We start from the raw sequence: 22,991 nt of genomic DNA on the forward strand, positions 1-22,991 counted from the left end.
TTTAATGAACTCGTTGATGCACCGATAGGAAAGGAGTGCAATTATATCATAGAACGATATTTCATCCAAGTTGCATAATTGGATTTCTCAATGGATAAATTCCTACATCGCCTGCAATTGTTTGTTGCCTTACCATTAAAATTTGCGAATGTTGATCCTAGTTACTTTCAACACTTGAGACTATTGATTGAAATGCATCCTCCATAATCAAGTGTAGTAGTCTTCTTTTCCATGTTGGATGAAGGTTTCAATATTTTGCTTCATATTTTATACGGTCATTTGTGCACTTTTTAGTAGCATTCAGAGAAGTGCACAAAATCAGCACGAGTATAAAAGCTCTATGAATCTATCAATGTGATAATGTCATCGTAACAACATAATGAAAAGAATTACTGCTTGGCAAAGAGACGATTGAGAAGGATATACGAACAGCATTTCGTACTCTAAAACAAACGAGAGAAACCTAAGAAAAAAAATAACCATTTGTAAGGAGGATTATTATCGAAATAGCCGAAATAGAACGAGATGTGTTTAGTACTTTTGAAATGTCCTAAATCGATCGACATCGCAGACTGATCCTTTTGTCACTCGCTTAAATCTAAGTTGTGACTTCTACGTTAATTGCCCTAGATAGTTTAACACTAAATGAAGCCTCCGGAGTTGATGTACGAAACAGTAAACTTTCTGGGTTACGAAAACCACAGGGGAATCCGATTGAAGAATTTTCTAACATCATTGGGGAAAATTGAGGGAATGACAATGAATCAATTAGTCATAGTGAAATAGGGGCTTGCAAAAAGCTGCGAACAATAAAAAACGTTTACAATAAAATGATTTTGAATTTTCGATGGTAGGACTCAAGCAAATAAATAATTTTTCCCGCATGTTTTTTGACCTGGTGCTCGAGAAAGTCATGAGGAAAGTGACTTCAGTGTACACCAGAGGTATGCTACTCATAAAATCCGTGACCCAATCAACAGTCGGTGCCAGGGAGGTATATCGAACCAAAGAAATGGTTTTCCCCGATGCTCTTTAATCAAAATTTTCGTTTGAAATTCTGGGGGCTGGACCACTTGGGAAAAACTTTCTCCCACTGTTTGTAGTTCACAAACTACCGCAGGCGGTACGGACTAGCGCCAGGGTAAAGGCAACTCATCAGACGCTGCCTCACCTCTGACCTTAGGCTCAGGACTCCGCAATTCAAAACAAAAGTTTAGATTAGCTTCGGCCAGCTTAATTCGTATAGTTAACGGAGTGACTACATCGTACGAAATATCGCGATTACCAATTATCGGCAGTGCAAAATGAAGAAATTTAACTCTGGGACCGTAAAACTTATGCGAATTAGCCGGAAATACGAATAATCGATGTACAACTTATCGGGATTCCACTGTAATTCTTCTACTACTCTCTAATACTCAATTTTTCTACTACTCTCTAATACTCATGTTGCAGATACCAGCTTGGAGAGATAGACCAGCAGACAGCAGATATACCAGCTCACCTAGTTAACGGCCCTTCTCACAAAGATAAACAATGGTGTCCCGAAATTCATTGCTGCTCATAAGGCGCGTTATGTCAGGGTAGGCCCACAGCATAAACAAACTAGACATTTGTGAGTTCCTAATACGTCCCCTGTTACTATATATAGCGTTATAGCGTTTTTTTAATAGTGACCTTCCCGAAGAAATCACAATTTCCCACTCCCTCAATATTTTAATCCTAGATTTGATACCATTTTCGGAGACTACATAAAATTTCTTACAAATAAATATTTTTTTCAATTGCAAAGGTCATCGCCACTTCAGAATCGATTTTTTATCTAAATTTCAATATGCATTATTATAACGGTATTTTAAACTTACAAACCGGCAAAGTTGATGAAAGTTGCCTCATTATGTTAGCTTCCAAATGACATGTAAAAATGTTGGGGTTAAATATGGAAAATCTAGGAATATTACGCATTAAATGCCAGAAAACGTGGTCTTGATATGGAGTAAATTCACTTAAATATCATAATTTTAAATGTGAACAATGGAAAATTAACTATGATAGAAAGAGTGAGAAATTGTGATTTTTTTGGGCAGGCCAAGCCTTTTGACACTATTCACGAAAACTCTATAACTCTGTAACGGTAAAGATAGACTAGTCATTTTCTGGACCAATTTCCTTGAAACAAGTGGTAGTATCCACCATTAAAATTTTTGCAATCATAAACGGGACACCATGTATAGTACATAGATGCAAAACGTGAACTTTAACGAAAGCGGCGAAACAACTAAGAAACGCATTTGACCGCAAAATTTTCCGGAAAGCTTAATTGGCCTAATCAAGCAAGATGCAATATGAGTATAGCGAATTCAATATAACCATAAATTGTACCAATTGCTTGACGACGCATTGCTAAATTCCACATTCAAATGTACGAAAATTAAGTCCCAAAATGAGCGTTTAATGCTGTCCAAGTGATAAGCTCACTACAGCAAAACAAGTACAAAGACGAAGACAAACATCCAAAATGAACTAGGATTCGAACCTGGGAAAACGAGGTCGAAAGGCTGGAGGCCTAATAGTATTGTAAGGATATTACATTAGAGAAGACACGCACCACACAGCAAGTAGATACAATTCGGGAAACTAGGTATGAAAGGGTTTTGTGTATTTCTTAGGAATGAGTAGGGAATAGGGATTACTAAAAATTATAGTAATATATTATTACATTTAGATATTTGGGCAGATATCGGTGTGGAAAGTATTTCGGAGCCTAGGCACCATATAGTGGCAGCTTCAGCTGATTTTTTCAGATTTTTCGGTTGTGTAGGTCCTGCGAATGAATCCGCGAAAGAAATAACCACTTTACAGTCAACCCCACCCTCCTCCCCTTCTGCATTAGATATCAGAACTGACCCCAGCTTTGAAAAGTACTGATCGATATCTTTCTTTTGATACCTCACATCATTATATTCGATGAAAAAAACAATGTTCACCATCCTTTTGCATATATGTAGACTCCTCCACCCGCTTAAATTCCACGTAGAATGATGTAACCCACTGTGTATCTGTTGGCGTTCACCTTTCCACCAAATTTTGTGTCAATCGATATAACCGTTTCTGAGAAAAATTCGTGTGACCGACAGACGGACAGAAAACCGAATTTAATATGGATTTCACACAAAACCTAGAAACGAACATTTCCTGTGTGCGGACTTGAGAAAGATGAATCAAAAGTTGTCTGGGACTAAAAGAAAAAAACCCATCCAGAATAAATGTTTTCTCCTTGTTAAACAAACTTTTCTAAAGCCCAGTTGATAATATACTAATAATACTCATGTACATCGGCTGATAATTGCACGTTTACAGGACTACGACGCGAGAGAGCATTGCACAATTCTAGCTAAACAACGTGTTATTCATATTAACACCAGGGGCACTATTTTACAATTGTCCTTAAAGACATGAGTTCTTAACTTGCTTCGAGATTTAACACGCCAAAATACTCCTTCAAACATTTCTATAAAAAGTGAAATAGCAGAAATGAAACCCATTTGAACTAATCTATCTAATTCATGAAGAATTGAAATATACCCGCTTCACCATCACACGCTTTGTTTTATTGTTGGCATGACCCCGATTCATCTTATTTTTATTCATCGAGGCGCTCGGCTGGCTGAGTGGGAGCCGCCGCGTGTAACTGCAAAAAGATTAACTAAACTGCAATATTTCTTCTTCCCTTTGCGGATTCATTTATCGTTGTGGTGAGAGACTACACGCAATCATGATGAGAATAAGAGGCAGATCCGAAAACAGATTCATCTTGAATTTTGGCAAATGAAATTTTCGATGCGAAAGCTGTACATTTTATGATCCTATACTGGTATTTAAAAAATGTTCGCATTTTGACAGAGTACACCTTTTACTTGGTTTCAGGTATTCCGATCATTTTCAATAGTTTCGAAATAAAAAAATTCTGGGAATTTCTTGCCAACTTACAGTAATATGCAGATGATAATCATCTAACTAAGCAGTAATATAACTCGTGTAACTCTCGAAAGTTTTCGGAAGAAAGGAAATTAAAGGCATTTTCAAAACTCTTCAAAGGGTATATGTATCCTGACTTAGCAATCTCTCCTGGCTAACATAACCCGAGAAGACAGGATGGCGTCTACTCCTTCCATTTTTCCTTGAATATCATATTATGTATTACATGGATCACTTTTTATGTGGACCTTGAACAATTGATTGCCAATGACTTGTTCGTGGCTATAACGTTTGTTCTGCTGTCTAATCATTTTAACATGACGTCCTTATAATATTATAATTAGTCGGTAACGGGATTTTGTTGTCAGTGCATACTTATTTTGTAGAAAACACATGTTTCATGTTAACATGTATTACAGAAATATACTTCTCACTTGAATGTCTCTTGTACGTTATTTTGTGGAGTATAGAATGTCCTTACAGTCATTCTCTTCTTCATTGTTATTGCTATTTTTTCCCATATTTTATTTTCAGCAAGAATGCGCTTCAGTTTCATTACCATTACACGTAATTGTGCACGAGCGATAAGCTCACAACAGCGAAACAAACACCAAGATGAATGCAAACATCCACCAATTCAATTCGATCTGGATCTTGAAGCCTGTTAAAGCACTTAGTTGAAGATCATATTACTACGAGCGTACAGTAGGAGGCAATGTGGCCAGAATTGATTTGACTCAGGTACTTAGTCACAGCTGAGTCGACTGATATCCGACATTCAGTCCCGATACAAGTCCCTGTGCAACCAGCGAGATTTGAACTGCGCCCTTCCACATTGATAGCCTAGCTCTCTAACCACTGAGCCATCCGGACATCCTTGATCCCCGAAAATACTAAACATTGTCTTTCCAAGAAAAGGAATGGGGATCGATTCAATATCTGTTAGCTTGCCTATCTGTCTGTCTATCACATACGATTTATTCGGAAACGGTTATGACTATCCATACGAAATTTGGTGAAAATACTGGAACTATGAAGCCTGCAGCTTTTACGTTAATTTTAAAGTAGGGAGAGACGCATAGATGTAAAAGGAAAATGGTTTTTGACCGAATATAGTTATGTGGGATATCCAACGAAAGTCCCGATTATTACTTAACGATGCAAGACAAAGTACGGTTATGAATTGAGGATCCATTTCTGAAAATCAACTAACTGAGAAATCTGAAAAAAACACGAACCTGTCGCTATATGATGCCTAAGCGTCAAAATCGAAATCGACTTTAAACCCTTCTTAAGTTCATCTTTTTCACTTGTTTCTTTCGTTTAAATTTACTGCACCATGCGGTGTAGAATATCACACTAAAATGAAGAGTATGGCAAACTAAACGCATAGACATTACGAGCTACGTAAGAGCATCACAATATTCTCACATAAGAAATACACAAATCCTTTCCCGATTTTCGACTTGTTAAAAATGGAAGCAACTTCATCCTCTACAATAAGCAAGTCGGAATACCGGAAGCTAGACGCGTCGGGTATAAAGGTTTTGTGTCCAACTTATGTGGAAACGTTCTATGTACGCTTTTCCATTTGTATATAGTTAGAAAATCTCAATATTCCTTCATATATATCGAAACGTCAAGGTATATTGACATATTAAAGACATAAATTCCGTACATCCAAATATATCCAAGAATATTTCCACCTTACTCCGCGCACGAAAGCATCCATATATAATATATATGTGTATATAGGTAAATTTAAGAACGCTAGTAAGAACGTGCAGCCATATATATCCATCTAAAATGGACACAAAACGAAAACTTCGGTAGAATATGCATGTATATATGCCTATCTTGACGTACAAATAGCTAAAAAGGAAAAACCAAGATTATTCGACCCGACGTTTATATCAGTTCACGTTATATGATGGTGACGCCATACACGTCTTAGAGTGTAATAAATTCAAATGAAAAACAATGTGGTTAGCATTGCGCTCGTCCGAGATTATTATCCTGATTTGACTCAGGTACTCGATTCACAGGTGAGTCGACTGGTATCCGACGTCAAATCACGATAGAAATCTCACTGTCCCCATTTAGATTTGAATCGCAATCTTCAGTACGACAGCCTTATGCTCGAATCATGCAGCTATCTGGACATCTTCTATAACTCTGTTAATAAGAGTTGTTAGTTTCCTACGAACTTATATCTTGAATTATCATTGATTCTGTTGCCAAATTAAGGAGCTGAAGATATTTCACTGTTTCAGGCACACATTTTAAACCCTCACGCCCCTATGTTTCGTTCAGTATCAAACACCCTGTTTGAAAAAGTACTAATTGAACACCTTCGTTTGATACCCCACATAGCCATATTTCGTGAAAAAAATTGTGCACTACCTTTGACATGAATGGGGAGCGCCCCTTAAATTCAACAGAGAACGATGCTAGTAGCTATAGACGACCACACGTTCTCATCAAGTGTGTGTTTCACATAAAACCTTAAAAAGACCCCGGGCATCCCCATTATCTCCGAATTATTCAAAGGCGATCCAAACAAATCAAAATTTTTTATTACAAGCAGTTAATTAGAGGTCTAGTCACATTCGGTTTTATTTTCATGATAATTTCAAACTTATATACAACGAAATCCTGTACGAAATCTGCTAAACATGGCGCGTCGGCAAAGTAATGAGTAGATACACGACAAAATTCTTGGAAAGGTGTCATTCGCAAGCGAACCTTAAGTTGCTGAATGTCAAGAAATTGAGATCACCAAAAGAAGGTTTCCTCTATACAAATTAATTCACAAAGATGCTCTTGTTTTACAACAGTTAAAATCATCTGTTCGAGGTGGTCGCATCCTTTAGGTCGGCCGTTACTCACGTATTCAACTATTCACCACTCAAAGAGATTGACCCTAGCTGTTGCTTATCTTCATCCTCCCCTCTTCTACTTTTCTTTACAAACAACGATTACAGACTGTTACCAGAATTTTGGTGCACTTCTAGTATAAGTTTGAAAAACCACTGAATTGATCGTGCATAGTTAGGTGGATTTTAGATTGGACCCCTTCGGGTTGCCATTAATTAAATCCATTAGATTCATCTGTTATAACGAACGGTGCCCAACAAGTGTGAGTCATTTGTTTAACATCATCTCTAAAGGACACTCTTGGTTTCCATTTTACAAATAGTGGTTGTTTCCTTTGATTTACTGTCTGTCTGTCAATCAAATTTGGTGGGAACTATGAAACCCCACGCATACAATGATTAACATCGTTCTACGTTGAGTTTAAGGCGGGTCTCCCACATGCAAAAGGGAGTCTACATTTTTTTTCGCCAATTGTAGTCATATATACAACATACCAAATGAGAGGTCTAAATTAGCACTTTTCAATGCTGGCCTGGTTCTGACATTTGCTGCAAAAGGGGGGAGTGTGGGGGCTGGGAATTGATCATTTCTTTCACAGACCCATTCTCAAAAGCAACCCAACTGAACAATCTAAAACAATCCCGAAGCTGTTGCTAGACAGTGTCTAGGCTCCGAAATATTCCCCATACTAATATTTGCTCAAATAAAGCTAATCATTTTATATTACCAAATTTTTTGGATATTGAGTTGAAACCACCTTTATAATAGTTAATTATTATTATAACAAAGTTATAAGAGGCTAAAATCTAAATCTAATCTATAATCTAAGATTTTGAATGTCAGTATCGTATACATTACGAGTTAGGTGCAGATAGAATAAATGTCCACTCAAATATTTATTTATGTAAGAAACACAAAACTATCAAACCTATTTTTCTTTCAGATTTTTCGATTGAGTAGTTTCTGAGAATCATTTAATTTTTGCGTTTTCTGAATACGAACCTAATTACAACTTTTCACATTTTTCATCACATTTGATATCTCCACTTCGCTTCGGAGATATCAACTCCACTTCGTTTGCATGAGGTCATTGCCTACGTACGATTTCATAGTTTCTTCCTACTATTAAAAAGTATAGATAGTTTCGATAAAGGTACGATTAAAAATTAAATAGGCGGACTGTAAACTGATCTTAATGAGCCTGAAACTGAATTTTTGGCGACCGATACCCATGAAATAGGCGTTATCACTGTCAATGGCAGAGACCTACCCAAAACTGAGCGATTTAAATATCTCGGATCAACGCTATCAGCTAATAGCGTTCTTTGTTATCGCCGTATCAATAAACGTTCCAAATTGAAAATTTATGGCAATGTCATCTATCCTGCCCCCCTTTATGGTTATGAATGTTGGCCGCCTAAAAAAGACAACGAATGGCGTCTTGCAGTAATGGAAACGAAGATGTTGATGATGGTGAGAAGTTTGTGGATTACTGCAGCTTTCACCGCCTCGCCATTGGTGGCACATTGGAGCAGTAGATTTAGGAGACCTTTCCTGGATGTCCGTAACAAAACTCGCTGAGATCGGCCTTGAAGGGGATTACCATCTGATGGTCGCTTACTTTTGCTTATGTATTGCATCCGTCATTTCTCACAGAGATTGAGAGCTGCGACTCCCAAGTTCGACGTAGGCCGCTTATATGATCCAACTGTCATAAGATCTGGCTGAATGCGGACGTCAAATGGAACATTATTGGAGGCGTAGCGAGCGTTACAAGCCCTTAAAGAACTGGCCATCGACAGCCACTATTTCCTTTCAACTTTGTGAATGAACGCACTTACCAGATAGACCATCTACCATCCCTTAGAATAACAATGAATATTAATGGGGTGGGGAAATGTCTAGTGAGTGCGGCGAACAGCGTAGGGCTAACCATTTAAGATATCCCAAGTAGAGTGTGCAAGATGTTCCATGGTTATCACAAACATAACCTAGTTTGCCTCACTAAATGCGAACTCAAAGGTTCACACCACGAATATTCAATTATGCCGAAAATATTGTTGCTCGTTGCCTACTTAATGGCCTTTCTTTCTCCTGGTAAGTCCCAACAAGAGTTTTGTGTGGTTCACTTAGAGATTTTTTATTTGAAAAAAAAAAAAAAAACAATAAAAACAATTGTTGCCACTTAGATCCCATACTCATTGAGCTGAGATTTACGAATACATGTACAATATTCCTTGCTTGTCGTTAAAAACGACAAAAAGCCATACAGTTGGCATTTGATGGCGAAAAGAGGAGTCTTGCAGGGTTACATTTTATGGCCAATATATTTTCCACGTTATCGAAGAAATGCTTCTTGCTACCGGAGGTGGTAGAAATGGACCATCTCATCTTTCCTCAAACGTTGCAACTCAACTGATAACGTATAGTCCTGGGCGAAACGACTTTGGATTTGGAAAAGAAGGCAAGCGGGGTGGGATTGAAGATAAATACCAACGAAACCAAAATTGTCAGTCTGACAGGCTATCATGCTCTTCCCATTTACATTTATTGTTGAGGATATTCAACGTCAATGATCTCTTTATAGTGCTATATGTGTACAGCATATGTTAGAAAGTCACCGCCATTATTATTCTGAAGCTCCAAAATCATCAACCCATATCTTAACAGTATCATCAGGCATTCTACCCAGAGACAATAACTTAACAACAATAACATATCCATAAGAAGGCGGAAGTAGCAATAAGTACATCGAGAAAGGACGACAACTTTATTACGAGTTATGCCATGCAATGTAAAACGTTATCCCAAGACCGACGACTGGATCGTCCTAGACAAGCATATATGTGTATTCCAGGATGATCATGACCATCTCTGAGTTCATCACTGGGGATAAGACTTGCGTCCATCACTCTGATCCAGAGGACAACTACCAATTGATTGTTTGGAATCATCAACACTGATATGGAAAAAAGTGTAGACTTTTTCGCGAAAGAGAGCTTCTACCATAGCTCCTACTGGACAAAACGATAAGATAATAATAATAATAATCGTTGGCGCAACAATCCATATTGGATCAGGGCCTTGAAGTGTGTTAGAGCACTTCATTCAAGACCGTAACGGTACACTAGGAGGCAATGTGGTCAGCATTGCGCTCGCCCGAGATTATTACCCTGATTTGACTCAGGTACTCATTCACAGCTGAGTCGACTGGTATCCGACGTCAAATCACGATGCAAATTCCACTGCCACCAGTGAGATTTGAACCGCGACCTTCCGTATGACAGCCTAGTGCTCTAACCACTGAGCTATCCGGACTAAACGATAAGATGTTTGCGAGAAATCATCAAGGAGAACAGACGGTAAACTCCAAGCTGGTATTCTATTTCATCTGAACAATGCACCTATATACAAGGCTGAGGTGAGGTGAGACGTTAAACAAAATGAGAGACGTGAGACGTTAAAACTAAATAAATCAAATTTATGGTTTTATTAACGCATTTACATATCAATTATGATGTGTATCAATTTATTTTGCTCCACCAACGTACATTACTTCTAGTTAAGTTCCAGCTTAATACTTCTTGCCCGCATTGAAGAGTTATAAATAGAAAAAAAAAAGAAATAAAATCAATTAGCTATAAACGGATACATCCCAATGTATCGAAAGATTTTTATACTTACAAAACATGAGTTTTATTGACGTTAAGTTTTCTAACAGGCACCATATTAACACAGTAATAAAATTTATCTCTTCAGCTCGGCAATAAAAAAGTCAACACCAGAAGATAATTCATGAAAAAATTGTTTGGGCCAGCAAAAAGACTTACAAGATCACTTTCTTTTAAACCATTTTAAGAAAACGTAGTCCCGGTTGTCTGCAATCGAAGCAATACTACCACAAAACTGAGCTAGAAATCATTCAAATCCATCTCCCTCACTTTTGATATGAAACAAGGAAATTGATATCACCTTCAAATATGAGAAAAATTTGGCAGATCATAATGACGGTTTCTCTACGACTAAAAGTCGAGCCGAGTTCTACAGAAATAACTGCATAATTTAATATTGCCTATTCTGGAGATTGAAATGGTTTCTTGACATAAAGAAGTCAAGGAAGTTGGCGGGATCGAGAGAGCCATCAACGGAGACTTCGAGACGTTATCAGCTGACCAGGATCTGAAAGGTTTCGCAATACTAAGTGGTGTGTGTATTGTGTATTTATTAAACCAATAGTGGAAGTACTCGCTAGAACCTTTGAAGCACACATAATTCCAGGAAGTTTTCTCGCGCCATGAAAAGAGAGAGGTTAATCTGTAACAAGCAACTCTTCCTCAACGAAAACGGGGATGGACTCTCAGAAAATCAATATGGGCTTCGTCGTAGGATGAGCCGTGACGACACTGTACGTCAACAATAACTTAAATTCAGGTAGATGGGATGGGATATTAAGGATGCGCTGGATAGAATTGGTATCTCGAGTTTTTTGACCAAATTCATAGAACGCCTGGGAGAATACTACGAAGCAACTATGGTGCAACTCCTCCATAATATTATCTGTAGACTCAAGAGCTCCCTATATTGAGCACGGGCGTGGCGGTTGTTATAAAAGCCCAAGCTTCCAAAGGGAAAGGAGGACTCTGTACCATGCGCTGAATGCGGTGTTTAATATGATGAAGTTAATTGAGGAGAGGCCTAAGTCAAGGAGGGAGACACTGGCTGACAGCTACCTCTTCAATTAAATTAATTCAAGGCGAGCTGTTTAAGGAGGCGCGTGTGAAAAGGAATTTAGCGACATGGTAATTTTGGCCCAAATCGTCCCATGAGGTAGTTCTTAATGGTAAGGCCGTGGAGCAAACATAGAAGAGAAAAAGCCAGTGATTTTCAGATGGGGGAAGCCATACGCAGCTGCGCTCGTGTGTAAGTGGGCCTTACAAAGGTTTTCTCATTGCCATTGGAAAAAAGAACACATTGTTTAATATAAAACATGTGAGTATGTACACTATTATTTATAAGAAACGAACCTATATACTGTAGATGACAAACTGTGTGCATGCTCTGGTTTAAATTTAAGATGACTATTTTACGGATCTTTTCTTTCATTTCATTATTGAATGTTTTAACAATATGTCCCTTATCTCTCTTTAAGATTCCTGACGTAAGAAGAAATTAATTCGTCCGTCTTTTATTTGTCTTTTCTGTCTGAAGTGGTGTGATTTATTTTTCTGCAATACTTTAACATTGACCTAATCACTATTCTTTAATACTTTCGCTTAATTGTGACACACCTTGCACAAAAATTGACATTTTAGGGTGTGAAAAATCGATTAATATCTACATGGTTTGGATCTACGTTTGACCATCATTTTACTATTTTTCAAAGATTTGGAAAAGCAGTAAAGTCTCGATAATTTCATCTAAAAACAATTTGGAATACCGGAAACTGGATGCTTCGGGTATAAAAGTTTTGTGTTCATCTTGTATGAGGAATGTTCCTACATATATATTTTCAAGTTCCAACTCCATCTTTCTTATGAGTTCACTTTAGCTGATAATGATGTCATACACGTCTTAGAGTGCGATAAATTCACGTGAAATACACAACTTTGTTAATAATAGCTGGATTGTTTTCAAACGTTCCGAAATTGTGTATTATATTAGTGGCGGTACTTCTAGGACGGATCGAAGGGGTACGTTAGACGACTAAATGTCTAAAATATGCTAGTATTAACTATTTGAGCAGATATCGGAATAGGATGTATTTGAGGCCTGGATTTCGTATAGATGCACGATAGTGAATTTTTTAGATTTTTCAATTGGATAGGTTCTGGGAACGAGACCTGTTACACTTTTTGGGACACAATTTTTGACCTCTCACTCCCTTATTTCATCCAGTATCAAAAATAGGATCAGTTTCGAAAAGTACTAATCGAGCCCTTTCATTTAATACCCAAAATTTTACACCCCCTTTCGCATATATGGGGAACTACCAACAATCCTCCCTCCCCCTAAAAAAATAAATAAAAAACCTCTTTTACCCTCTTTCTGAACACATATATTTCTTATGGCGGTCTTCGGATTTCAATTTTACTCACTGTAGATTACTATAAATAAATGTACGAGACAATGCAGCCTTGGATCTCTAAATGGTTCTCCTGGGTGTAGAGATAAAAAAGTCGGGCCCAGCGTGAAAATTATGCAAGCTTTAAAAAACAACATAATCTAGTTAATTTCGTTTCTCTATTTCGAACTTCTGGGATGAGTCCAGGCTCTGAGGGCGCCTATCTCTACTAATCTGGTTGGCGTTAGTGTTTTTGATTGAATATGATAATTTCATCTTTTATCAATAAAGACTTTTGGAAATTTCAAGGAGCCATTACGTTTAAGTCACACAGTTAATCCCAATCTATAGTTGCTTAGTGTCCCGATAGCTGAGTGGTTAGAGCGCAAGGCTATCGTACGGAAGGTTGCGCTTCAAATCTCGCTAGTGGTAGTGGAATTTGTATCGTGATTTGAAGTCGGATACCAGTCGAATCAGCTGTGAATGAGTACCTGAGTCAAATCAGGGTAATAATCTCGGGCGAGCGCAATGCTGACCACATTGCCTCCTAGTGTACCGTTACGGTCTTGAATGAAGTGCTCTAACACACTTCAAGGCCCTGATCCAACATGGATTGTTGCGCCAACGATTATTATTATTATTATTATTAGATTGTATGTATGTATGTTTGCGCTATTTGTTAATTTTAGAAAAGTCAGTATGCCAGTGAATTGAAATTATAAAGTACATACAAGTATATAATGTATAGTTTATTTAGTTGAACTTTTCAAAGATTATGATAATCATAGGTTGAAATTATTATTGCCCTGTATTCAACCATCCTCAGTCAATGCTATATATATGTGTATATATATCAGGAGCGAACCGTATATTTGTGATTTAGCAAAGCTGATTTACCAGCCTGTTAATGGTAGTATATTTGACTTAGCCTCTTACTATAAGCGATTAGACAGAAAAGTGGTTGGTATTGTATATGGTATCGTGGCTCGCTAATCAAATTCAGAAATGAACACAGCAGTGAATACAAATAACGAAACCTTGGAAATCACTGCGCCAAAGGTATTGTCAAACTATGTGTCAACCACGCATAAGTATGTTTGGTTTCTTGACCACAAATTAAAACTATAGCCATCTATATACTAGGCACAAATTAATACTTTGATTTTGATTTTGTCAATTATTCTCTATGCTGCGTCATCATCAATTCCCAATGACGTATTAAGACGTATTAAGAAAAGCCAACAATTCTGTTGGTATACTAAAGGGTTCTGTACGTATTTGTCTACCAAACCAGATAAAGTAGTTGCTACAGGTCGGTCGAAGATGAATATAAGACCTTTTAACCAATTCCGACAGGGTTTGAAGAACCTCTCCATAGATGAGCATAATTCTCCCCTTAAAGTCGAAGTCTACATATTTCCAGTATTAGAAACTAAAATCCTAGGCATACTATATACCCTCAATATAGACAAAACAAAGTAATGAACACGATCCAACAGAGAGTTTTACTAAGTTACTAAAATTAATTTTTTCTAAAAAAATACAATGAACCAGCAGAGAGGGAATTGAGAACCAGAGTCTTAGTTGAACCAGGTAGTACTCCAAACGATAAATTTGTTTCCACTTTCGTATTCAAAACACTGAGCACGCTCGAACGAAGGGCTGAGATAAAAAAACGCTATTGTTGGAACTACGGATAAACAAATATTCACAATCTTTCTGCTTCTTTTCTATTAATCGTTCTTTCCACACTTGTTAATATATATGAATGTACATGTAAATATCGGACTTAGGAAACATAAGATATTCATGTGTATTTCAGGGAGCGTCATGCTTCCCTTTTCACAAAACTCATGGGAAAGGTGGAATGTTGAAATATTGCAACTTTTAGCCGCCATCACCTCGGGGGTTTTGTTGGAAACTCTATCTTCAATCTTCACGTGCAACTAAATAATATCTTGATCAGCCTACATGATAATAATCATTTAATTGTAATATTCCCCAATGTTTCATTGCCTAAATTTTTGAATTTCATTGGAAGAAAATGATTTTATGACTCAAAAAATCGATTGGACTGTCCAGATATATGTATGATTCATTTTTTCTGCACCGGCGTGCATATATAGACACGTCTGCTAGCCGTTCAATCTACAGTAACATACAAAAAAATGGACCAAACGGAGAAAAATGTATGAAAATTATAAAACTTCAATGTGGGGGGGGGGGGGGGGGGGTTCTAAATTCTCGACGAATGCGTAAGTGCATTCTGTGAAGTGCATATTCTATAATAAACAAACGATTTGAATAGAAAAATTAAAATTTGATCAATTTTTTTAAGGTTTTGTGTGAAACAAAACCTTATTAGAATCGATTCGATGTCTGTCTGTCCGTCTGTCTGTCTGTCACAGCCGATTTATTCGGAAACGGCTGGACCGATTGTCACGAAAATTGGTAGAAGTATGTGATCTGCCGTTCCCTTTACATGCAACAGCCGACGCCATTTTCTATTAAGTTTAAGGGGGGGCTCCCCATACATGTGAAAGGAGGGTGCAAAATTGGTTTTCACAGAATGTAGCCATGTGGGGTATCAAATGAAAGGTCTCAATTAGTACTTTTCGAAACTAGTTCAATATTTGATATTGGGTAAAACATAGGGGAGTGAGGGCTCAAAATATGACCATCAAAAAGTGTAACAGGTCTCGTTCTCAGAACCTATCCGACCGAAAAATCTGAAAAAAATCGCAGTAGTGCATCTCTACGAAATGTAGGCCTCAAAATATATCCGGTTCCGATATCTGCACAAATAAAGTTAATAATAGTATATTTCCACATTTTAGAAATTTACCCGGCACTCCCCTTATGTTCATCCCAGAAGTACAAAATTTAGTATGCGTATAATGAAGAACATAATGCACAATTTGGTTACGTTTGAAGAAAATCAAACTATTATTAACAAAGTTATAGGAGGTAAAACTTTACAATTTTTTGTGAATTTCGTGCACTCTGCAACCTGCATGACGTCATCATCACATATCAATTCGTCAGTACACAACGAAGTAAGTTCGTATGAATTGGGTGGAAAAGAATTATTTTGTTTTAGTTTTTTAATCATTTGTATATAAATATCAATTATTCCAACGAGACATGTGTGTATATAGGTATATAGTATATGCGTGCTAATGGACTTTGCGGGTAGTGCCTAATTCAGATAGATATAAGAAGTAAATCGGAAATGTGGGTACGATCAATTTATATACGTGCCTATATGTGCACAGTATTCGGAAATAGGCAGTTTGTTTGTTTACGGTGAGCGTAACATCTACGGCTGTAATATGTACGTATGTCTCGTAGTTTTGTAGCTGTGTACGGATAGAAAAATGTGCGTTGAAATTTCTTAGATAAGATGAACACAAAACCTTTATACCCGAAGCGCGAGCTTCCGGTATTCCGACTTGTTTATCTTTGAAACCGCAAAAGCAACGGACAATTTTTTTTTGGTTTTTAAATCGAAATGAGTTGATGAATTTTTGAATTTTGAATGATGAAATGAAATTATTAGTTTAATACTCAATTGGATGGTCTTTGGACGGCCTTGCCGCTGCGCCTTTGAATCGACCAAAGTACCCTCTTCTGAACGCTTCAGGTATGAAAGGTTTGTGTATTTCTTATTCAAAAATATTTGAATGGACATTTGTCCCATTAGTACCTAGCACGTAATATATGCATATATTATGTGAGAACATCTACTTTCGCGGGATACTGACATTCAAAGTTGCCCAGAAACGACAATTTTAACTTTATTATAACTTTGCTAGTAATAGTGGGATTCTCACCAAACTTGGTGCTCTACGTTTTAGCCTACATTGCTGCAAAACTTCGTGATTCTAGGATGAACTTAAGGGGGTTTTGTAGTTAATTACTAAAAATTACAGTAATATACTATTATTGACTTTATTTGAACAGATATCGGTATGGAGGGTGTTTCGGAGCCGAGGTGCCATATAGTGGCAGTTTCTCGATTTTTTTCAGATTTTTCGGTTGGGTAGTTTTTGAGACTGGTTCGGTGATACTCCCCACCTTTCCAACAAATGTCAAAACTAAGACCGGCACCAGAAAGTACTAATGGAAACCTTTCATTTCATTCATGGGAAGCTCCCTTCGACTTAGAGAGGTAAATGGAATGAAATAAGATCAGTGTTTAGACTGTTCTAAAGGCTAGTCGATGTATGTATTTGATGATGCGGGATCAAAACAAATTGAATTTAATTTCGCCCGACCAGGATGTATCCATTCAATCCTGCCGTGGCCGTTGTTGCATGTTCATTTCGAAAAGGACAGGTATGACACATAATTTTTCTTCACAATCAACGATTTTTCGAGGGTTTTCTATTTGAAAATTGAACTATGAAATCTTCAGCGAGTGATATCCATGCTCAAATTCATGCTTAAAAGATATGGGAATTGTCTGTTACAGTATCCCTTAAATTTTGAACTCGACAAACCGTCAGTCAATTTTTGACAGTAACCAAGAGTCGAGAACGAGTATTTCCTGATGACCTCTCCACGAAATCAGCCTATTTTTCAAAGTACGTACCACGTACCTTGCATGGCAGACGTTGAATTGTCCAAGTACCTCACCATTAGTTTCATTTACGATCCTGCCAATAATAATTCCAGCTCCGGTACAAAATATGTTTCTTACATATATTTAAAAACGAAAGAATTCACAAGAAAATTTGAAAAAAAAAAAAAAAATAAAACAAAGTTACTTTTTCACATTTTTTTCCCCGTACATATGTTTATAGAATTCATTTTCATATTCGTCAGGTCAAAAACCTCATCAGACTGGAAATTATTTGGAAAATGTCGATTCCTTTAGTGTTTTTTTGCACGTTACTGTAGTTGCGTGTAAATATATGAAGTTTGCCGGGAAGCTGAATCTTTTGCATTTACACACCAATTTCATAGTTGTTTAGGTCCAATCAGATACATATTTCCAAATTTAGTTTTTTGTGTGTCATTAAAGTTTTCCGAACCTCTAATCATCCATCTATTTTCAGCTAGCTACAGTTCCAAAATTAGACAATTTTGATACAACTAAGTAAATTAAAGAATCTGGTCTTCAATTTCATTCATCTTTCCTAACTTTTTACGGACAGAAAAACGTTTATTATTCATAATGTGTTAGTTTTAAAATTTATTGAAAATTTAGTCGCATATTTCTGATTAATAGATTATGATTTTAGTGCTAAAACAATCACCGTAAGTCACTACATACGAAAATATTTAAAGAAAGTACTTTTCCTACACATTGTTCGCAGCAGTTTACATTACATGAAGATGCAATTCAATAGTACTTTCGAAAAGGAACTACTTTAAAGTAATTTTGCTGCTAGACAAATTTAAATATAAAATATCAAAAAGCTGCAATATGCCAAAGAAGATAAAAATTATGAAGCAAACACTGCAATAAGATTTTCCTATCTTTGGAATTCCGCTTTTGGAGAGACAATGAAAAAAATTTTTCGGTAAAACGTATGTTCTAGTCAATCCACATTTATACTCAGTAGGAAGGCGCAGTGGTATATGCAATATTTAGATCGTGGAAAAAATAATCTCGCAAATGAATAAATCACAAACCAAATAATGCACTTTGCATTAACTTTGCAAAGTTTGGGAAATAGAGGAATTGAAAAAAAATAAAGGTAATGTGAAAATATTTCGATTTCCTAAAACTTTATTTTTAGGAAAAAAACACTCTGGTTAGAACATTTCTTATCGTTTGGGCATTTAATATCTAGTACACGAGTTGGAGAATCAGATTTATATCCCCCCAAAAAGGTATTACCCTACACTACTAACCAACAGATCGGCGTTAAATCTTGTACCTAATTGATTTTCGCGTTATTACAAACGTGAAGTGAGCGAGCTATGCAATACCTAGTCCGTCATTATGAAAATAACCAGCATACCTAGAACAAAGACTAGTGATGGGAAAGTCGAATCGAACAATTTGTTTAAATGCAATAGTACATAACCGCCCACTTACAAATCATTCCTTTCAAAACCAAATGCGAAGTAGACGAAGTCCTAAAATTCAACGAAATAATGATTATATTTGTCAATTTTCGACTTCACATGGACGTGTGTTACTAATCTCTCAAACACTAGTATATCGCATAGAAGACTATAGCTGGGCCAAGTAAAATACAAGTTCATCAGAGGATATCAGAACTAGAAAAGCAACTAGCTACGGTAATTCGATTGATCCATGAAACCAAATCAATATGAACTACTAAAATAAGGATCTCTTCAATAAGAATTATCACTAAAATCACGAGATGGCAGCTGGGCAAGAAGTGATGCCGCGTTTCCAAAACAAAAAAAAAAGTTACTCGCGTTAGGGGGTATCCATATAAAGCTCCAGGATGTAATATCCTTTCAAAAGTATAAAGCTTCGGAAATCGTAACATACTATTACGTAATTGCTTCACATAGATATCCACTTGAATACCGAAATTTGCCTACTCGGGCTGATTTACGTAAGAATCTGGGAATTCCTGAGTTTCCTTCACATGAAACCCTAACTTTCCATAATCGGAATACGACACGTAATTCACAACACTCGAATTACGCACACTATTCCCGTGGTTCCGTATCACTGGATTGCTTAGCGCTAGACAAAAAGCCGCTCCAAAACTTCAATGGAAACGTTTATTTCCCACTTAATTATACAACATTATGTACAATTAATTATAGGGCAAACGATTCAATTCAATTATAACTGACCCTCGCTCGAAACGTCTTACCATAGGGTTGAAGCTCTTACTGTATAAGACGATGATCTTGCCAGTTCTTATGTATTGCACGGAAACCTGAGTTTTTGGCAAAAAAATCCGAACTCTTGGCCGCGTTCGAGAGAAGATTCCTCCGAAGAATTTTTGGTCCGACATGAGGATGGACGATTCCGCAACCCACATAATGATGAAATTTACTAGCGACACCAGGTTGCGGTGGGCCGGTCACTTAATCCGTATGGGTGAGGATGTTCCAGTCGGGAAAGTTTATAAGGACAATATCTATGGTAGAAAAAGAGGACGAGGCAGGCCCTGCCTAAGATGGAGCGATGGCGTAGGTCAGGACGTCAAACAGCTTTTAGGGATATCGAATTGGTGGACCTCGGCGCAAAACCGGGGTGTCTGGAGTTCCTTATTAAGGCAGGCCTAGACTGGATACCGGTTGTTGTGACGTTGATGATGATGATTTTCGTCACAATATCTAAACAAGGTTAATCGGCACCACCAGTTTGTTTTTACAAAAAGCACGGTACAATCTAGCAAGTCTGCAGAATTGTCTCTGAGAAGTTTACACGTCTTTTTGAAGATGGGACAAGCCTTTAAAGTGTGACACAAAGGTCTAATGCTCAAAATAAGGAAGTGTTCAGGAATTCTCTGAAGGAAAGGCTTTACACGATGCAAATACCTCGTAAAAATCATTGAGGCGCGTACTTGAGGCGAGTATTTTACAGTAGCATCTACACGCTAAAATAGTATCTCCACCCCACTCGACTATTTTTACAAACTAGATCTACTGTCAATAGCTTCAATGACACTCTACCTCATCTATAACCTCAACTTTTAAAAGTGATACAGGCGACATAAAACAAAACCTGCAGATCCATTTAAGATGAATTGAAAAATTATCTATAAAGTGAAAAATTCTCACGACTGGAACCAAGGTTTGCCATGTCCCTTTCATCCTGGAGTGGCAACAAAATAATATCAAGTTGCAGGAGAGTACTCAATCCAGGATTCTACGAAAGATCACCGATGTTCTTTGGTACCTGAAAAAACGTCAACATTCGCAGAAGATACCTCATTCCAGATAATGAATGATAAAGGAAGACTGTTTTTCCACCTTAACTCCTTAGGCAGGCTACTTGAACAGCCTAACATAGTCTAAACCAATTGAAAAAAATTAAGTTTCTGGGAATTATGTGAAAAAATTCAAAAGAAACGTCATGTGGACAAAGCCATCATTTTAATTCACAAATGCTCTATGCGATTGACGAGGAATAAATCTTAAGTTGTAAGATTTGATAATTTACTGTGTTTCTACCTTAGATACAATTAAACAAATATGTCGTTGATAAGAGAAAAACAAGTCGGGAAACCAGAAGCTAGTCAAGTATGAAAGGTTTTGTGTATTCCTTTTATAAAGAGATTTGAGTGGGCATTTGTCCCATTAGTATGTAGCACGCAATATGTGCATATATTATGTGAGAATATCCACTTTCAAGTGAAATTGACAAAGTCTAGAATTTGCAGAGAAACCACAGATTTGACCTATTATAACTTTGTTAGTCTTCTTTTTCTTCAGCCTTTGTCCCGTTCACAAGCGGGGTCGGCTCGTTGTGATCGGTTTGGCTCTATCGAATGCCTGATCTGGGTGCAATCTTGAGGCTTTTAAGTCCCCATCCAGCGTATCAAGCCACCGTTGTTTAGGCCTGCCTTTTGGTCGTTTATCATCGACTTCAATGTTCAGACCAATCTTGGCAAGTGAATTCTCGTTAGCATGAATTGCGTGACCATACCATCGAAGACACCTCTCTCGCAACTTTTCCACGATCGGTTCAACCCCATAACGATCGCGGATATCCTCATTTCGGATGTGATCGAAACGTGTGACGCCACTAGTCCAATGTAACATCCTCGTCTCCATTACCGCAAGACGCCGTTATAACTTTGTCAGTAATAATGCCAATTAGTAAAAATTATAGTAATGCACTATTATTAACTTTATTTGAACAGGTATCGGTATGGAAGGTATTTTGGGGCCTAGGCACAGTGGCAGTCTGTTGACTTTTTCCAGATTTTTCCGTTAAGTAGTTTCTGAGAATGGGCCCGTTAAAGAAATAATCACTTTCAACCCCCCGCACTCCCCACCTTTCCAACAAATGTCAAAACTAAGACCGGCTTCGACACCTTTTGATACCCCACATGACTGTATTTTGTGAAAAATACTGATTTTAATAAGGTTTTGTGTTTACACAAAACCTTAAAAATGCAAAAGTAAATGTCCTATAATGAACTAATGGAAACGGACATTCTTCAGCAATAATTTTCATTTAACGAAATTTTTGTTTTTTTTAGACATTAGACAAAGACCGTTATACTAACGACCAATATCATTGAAATTTAAAATGTAAAATCAAGAAATGATCTAATTTATAAATGCACATGAAAAATTAAAAGCAGGTCCTTCAGCCTTTGTCCTTCGGAAGATTTCTTACGTAATCTTTTATACTTCTTGTAGAAGAGCAAAAAAAGTCATAGAGTGCATTTTGTAGCCTGGGTGAGAAATGGTATACCTCTCCATCATTCTGTAATTATCACAATGGATTCAATCGATTTCCTTTAGAATCTTCCCTTGCGGACATATACATTACAAAGTAGCTAACTGGAAGAAGTTTGCCTCGTAACATAAGGGTCGAAGCAATTATCTCTTTTTAAGAGGTTTCCAAATCGTTCTATATATACTATATCTACATACTAATATAGATACAGTAGCGGAAAAACGTGCTCAAAGTTTCTAAAGATGTTTTCCGTTAAAGAACGAATGTATTTGTTATATGTTATATACGATTTTGCAGCATATCTGATATAGAATTAGGTGAAAAATTTGAGAGTTGAAAGTTGTCATAAAGTAACCGGTTTCATGGTTCCTATTTTCGTCAAATTTTTGGAAGAAAAAAAAATTTGCTCGAATTAATTTTCTTAGTTTATTTATGATTTATTGTGTTATTAGAAAACAATTGCTCAAGAAGCGGAATCTCTTTATGGTTAAAGTGGTACAAAAAGGCTCTTATTAGAGAGCAGTTGCTAAACGAATCAGCATCTTGCATTTCGCAGGAACGTCTGCCTGTCCCTATTGTGTCAAAAGATCAATTTAAAATGGCGTCCTCTGTCGCAGATTATGACAACTCACGGAAGTTTGGAAGTCACAACGGGTATTGCCAAAATTATTTTGCGGTGGATAATGAAATTTGTTTTCTTATAACTTTATTTTGTCTTGC

The 22,991-nt window shown here is 37.0% G+C and overlaps 1 protein-coding gene across 9 annotated transcripts in view; it reads right to left on the reverse strand.

Annotated features, from left to right (window-relative positions):
• The window catches only part of LOC119652982 (junctophilin-1), an 80,187-nt gene that overhangs the window by 39,143 nt on the left and 18,053 nt on the right, over positions 1-22,991 (reverse strand). The window lies entirely within an intron of this gene.

This window comes from Hermetia illucens, chromosome 3 (assembly GCF_905115235.1).
Source record: "Hermetia illucens chromosome 3, iHerIll2.2.curated.20191125, whole genome shotgun sequence".
In the NCBI taxonomy this organism is placed as follows: Eukaryota; Metazoa; Arthropoda; class Insecta; order Diptera; family Stratiomyidae; genus Hermetia; species Hermetia illucens.